Source organism: Cryptomeria japonica, chromosome 11 (assembly GCF_030272615.1).
Source record: "Cryptomeria japonica chromosome 11, Sugi_1.0, whole genome shotgun sequence".
Taxonomy (NCBI): domain Eukaryota; kingdom Viridiplantae; phylum Streptophyta; class Pinopsida; order Cupressales; family Cupressaceae; genus Cryptomeria; species Cryptomeria japonica.
The window spans coordinates 161,069,222-161,074,026 of NC_081415.1; the positions used below are offsets into that span (position 1 = coordinate 161,069,222).

The 4,805-nt window shown below is 37.1% G+C and overlaps 1 non-coding gene across 1 annotated transcript; it reads right to left on the reverse strand.

The window, feature by feature from the left end:
- Window positions 1-4,375: 4,375 nt before the first annotated feature.
- On the reverse strand, window positions 4,376-4,446 carry TRNAT-AGU (transfer RNA threonine (anticodon AGU)). The gene has a single exon. It is a non-coding gene; the product is annotated as a tRNA-Thr (tRNA).
- Window positions 4,447-4,805: the final 359 nt, after the last annotated feature.

The following is a 4,805-nucleotide window of genomic DNA, read 5'->3' on the forward strand; positions in this document are numbered from 1 at the left end:
GTTGAAATTCTAACTCGCACTCACATTTAGTCTGACTAGGCAATCAATTCAATCAACTGAGCAATTTATTCAATCATCTCCCTAGTTAACTCATCAATCACCTTTTTCAACTCCAAATCAGCTTTTTGGAATAGAGTAATCAATTCAGTGAACAGATTAATCAACTCAGTTTACTAATCAATCAATCCAGTCAACTCATTAATCAAATGAGTTAAACTCCCAATCAGTTTTGTCTCAAGCAATCTTAGCCATTGATCGATTTTGTTCTAGAATGAATCTCAACCGTCCATTCTTATCCTCCAAAATCTATAAATTCAATCCATTTCTCTTCAATTTAAAAAAATACCATTATCTTCGAAATTATTATGCCATCTTTATGCAAGCACTCCAGCACAACACTAAGAGCCACACCGAGACAATATTGGAGAAGAGCAGTAGAAGCCATGGACAAAATCAATTAAGGGAGTTTTAATTTAGTTTCCATGTTTCATTGATTTTTGTCTTACATTCTATTGTCATTTATGGATTAGCTAGTTATATTCAAGTTTTGGTGGTTAGCTTGGTTAATCTAGCTTAATTATGCCTCAATTTTTTCCATAAAAACACTAGTGAACTCGACGTGAAATAACAACTAATATTTTTACTTGATTTGGTGTTTTTGCAAATTATGTGTATGGATTCTCGTAGGCATCCATCACATTTTGTATTCATTAATACACTATGTCTCATTCATATTCTTAACGTCTCGCATTTGTTCTTATAATGTCTCGCACTCATTGATCAAAGATTTCATATACGTTCGTAATGAAGACACAGACTAGTGATTAAGTCATTTTTTGTTCACAACCAATCTTCCTCTCCAATCTTAATTAATTCTTTAAATTCTAGAAAATTCATATTTTTGTTTTACATTCATGCATTTGTCTAACATGAATCAAACCTATGGCATGTAGAGTAAAATTCAAGATTTTAGGATTTACGAGGAGCATTTAATAGAGAAGACAACAACGATATTTTCAGAGACTTTGGAAAGCAGAAAGGAAATTCAATGAACCAGAACTTCAAATCACCTATCTCAAATACCAAAGATGACTCTATGCCTACATAGAAAAATATGGCATGATAGAAGGAACAAGATTGCGATTATAGAACAAAATTGTCAATTTTGAATTATCTAACTCTTTGTTTTGTACTCTTTAATGTTTGTGTTTTGAGTTAGTATTTATTTTGCATTCATTGTGACAAAAATTCGCAAGAGTTTTCTCAGAATTTCACATTTGTAGATACTTTATTTTGCATTAGTTTAAACAGGATTTCACATTCGTCTTTTTATCATTTTGCATCGACCTACTAAAATAGATCATTTGATGTTTCTATTTTATCATTTTCTTTTCTGGTTTCTTTTTTGTGTTTTTGATAGTTTGTCTGTAGCATGTGGTGGGAAGAATAGGGAGGGAAAGATTGATCCAAGACTCTTATTGAAACTATTAACTTGTGGATTGCAAGGTTTCCTTTCTTAGTTTCTATTTTGCTCACATTTGGATTTGGGTGCACTAAAATAAACCTTTGTATGCAATTCACATTTCGATTTGGGCTTAAAATGGACATGGATTTGTTTTATGCTTAGATTAGATCACACATTGCAATGTTTTAAGGTTAATAAACTTATTTTTTTCATGCTTGGAGCGCTTGCTCATTTCGTAGGGTGGACACACAATTGTATGAAGTACCTTTTTGCTTGCCTTCAGGGTCTTGGGAGATAGGGAAAAGTGACAATGAAGCCCATTTTTTTATTTGAGTAGTGAGGTGTATCTTTGACTAGGAATTTCATCACCCCACAGAGGTATCTTGAATTGGGACATGTTGGGGATATCGACTCTCCCAACGCAATCTCGAGCGGGTTTTTCGAGCCTCTATATAAATATGTTGATTAGGCGGTTGGAGTGCTAAGTGAATTCGGCATATGTGGAGGCTCCCTCAGCACCAATAAGATTAGTTGAAGCCTTAAGTCGATTGCTTCAAGAATCCATTGTTGGATTGGTGATCCTTCAGAACTATACTACAAGCTAATTATTTTAGTGACAAAAAATCCCACATTTGATGGTTCAGACAGTGTGAATCGTACCTTGTAGATACATCTCATGTGCCCATCTTGATGAGACAAGAATCCCCCAGTTATAAGATCTCCAGATCTTTGGGGTAAGAGAATCTGGTATGCTTGAGAAGTGAGTGTCGTGGTGGGGGAGCCAATGCTACCAAAATCTTTATCTACCTATCTCGTATGAGATATTTTATTATAGAGGTCCCATTGAATGGTTTCCAAGGTTGCAAATGTTTTCCTCATGTCTTTAATATTTTCGATGTTCTAAGCCAGTAAGAGTTAGTCTTTCTTGGGCTCATCCAGGCCCTTTTTCTTGCGTAACTTTGATTTTCAAAGTTGTCAAAAATAAGTTTAGTTGGCCATATTGTCTTTCATATCTATATGTTGTGTTTGCAAAACCATTGAAAACACAAAATTGTGCTCAAACAAATTCACTCCAACAACCAACTCCATAAATACCAAACTGTTAAACAAGGTCTCAAATTCACAAAACAAAGTTTCTTATTTATACCTTTTGCAATCATAGGGTGGTTCCAAATCCTTAGTCCTCAATTTGCATAGTCTATCCTTAGTCCTCATATCATCCTTGTCCATATTACATAAGTCCTTGCCTAGTATACCTTGCATTGACTTTCATAATCTAAGCTTAGTCGTTAATTTGTATAAGTCCACCCTCATATTGCCCTTGCATAGTCTATATTGGATTAGTCCTTGTCTAAATTATCTTGCATAGTCCTCATATGGTCTTTGCCTAGTTCATGATTAGTCCTCATATTGCATGCATAATCCTTTCATAGTTCTCACTTTGCATTTCACGTCAAGTCCAGGTTTGTCATTTTCACCCAGTTCTTGCATAGTCTTGATTTACATTAGGTCCAAACATTCTCTCAAAGATCATTGAGTCCAAAATACCCCTAACTTTTAATCGATCATCATATCAATCCCGATTCCCTTGCTCATTAGTCTAGCATAGACAATTGCTTTCCAAAATTCCATCTTGGGTCATCAACAAACTCTTAATATTTTTGAGCAGTGTCAACTACTTGGTCAATACATTGAGTCTCTATTAGTTGCATTCTCCTTAGGAATTCATTTCCATTAACTACACTTTTATAGCATGTGTTGCAATGGTTTAGCATGGTGATGGTTCCTTTCTGTTTCTACAACCTGATCTAGGACCAAACAACTATAAAGAAGAAATTGTTGATAGTTTAGACATCCTTGCTTGGAGGCTAAGAACGAGTCTACCCTAGTATATGGGAGTTGAATTTGTCATAGACAACGAAATACGAAAAGCAATCTGAATCCAAAGAGCAACTGAAAGAGAAATCGTTCAACAAAGAATTGAAAGAATTAGACTGCAACAACAACACCAACCTCCTTGTCCCAATCTTCAACAACCTCCTCGTCCCAATCCTCAATAGAGCGTTAGAGTAATTTGCATACATAGTCTTTCAAGAGTAGTATTGTCATCCTAAGTGCATAACTTGTCAAAGGTCTTACATTTTCCAAGTCATTCTAGGTGTCATTCATGCCCTTAACAAGATCACAAAAGGCTAAGAATAAGATAGACTTGAATAGTGACCCATTGGTTAATCCCACGCGGAACATGGATTTATCAACCTACCAACATACACAACCTCAAAGAGTTGCACACTGGCAACAAATATAAACAACATGCCTTCAATAGAAGAAATTCGGCAAAACTTGACACAAGCAGAGCCACCCAACAAGATCCGCAAGTCCTCATAGTTCTCAATATGCTTATTAACACAATAGGGACAAATACCTTTCCCTTCTAATTCATAATAGAGCCAAGTTACCCCCAAACATTGACATCTCAACAATATTTCTGCTAGGGGTAACTTTGAATCAAAACGTAAATCACACACCAAACTTGACACAAACACAAGTTGCATCTTCAAGCTCAACTCACAGTGCACCTCAAAACACAAAAGTGACAACAACCCAAGCCACTATGGCTTCAACTCAGAGTTCCCAATCAGGTTCCATATCCTCAAATACAAATGTCACATCTCAAACAACCTCCAATATTACTTCACAACTGTTGAGACATGGACCAGCTAGGACTCGAACGTAGGACCTTCCAACACTGCTGGAGTGCTCTACCACTAAGCTATTGGCCCCTCTTGGACTAGTCCATCATCGGTCCGAGTGTGGCTTTTTTCCAACACCAACACCCCCCCTTAAGCCACACCTCTCGTGTGCTTGGGGCTCCTAGCCCGAACCTGGCTCTGATACCATGTTGAGACATGGACCAGCTAGGACTTGAACCTAGGACCTTCCAACACTACTGGAGTGCTCTACCACTGAGCTACTAGCCCCTCTTGGACCAGTCCATCATCGGTCCGGGTGTGGCTTATTTCCAACACCAACAACAACCAACATCAAGTGTCTCAAACAACTAGGCACAAACTCAAACAAGTATCATTCAAAATACCATTCCCACAAGTACCTCTCAACCAATAGTATTAGGCTCCGTGGAAACTACTTATAGTGGTCAGGGTTTGAATCAAGGCTCCACCAAAATGTATAGACCAAGTCAACCTAATGTCAGGACTTGATTTACCTACTTCACAGCTCCCAGTGGAAGTCATAACACACAATTACATAATCAGTCAATGTTCCAGCAGTCTCCAGTATAGTCGAACACCTATCCTTTTGTGGGGAATACATATGCAGG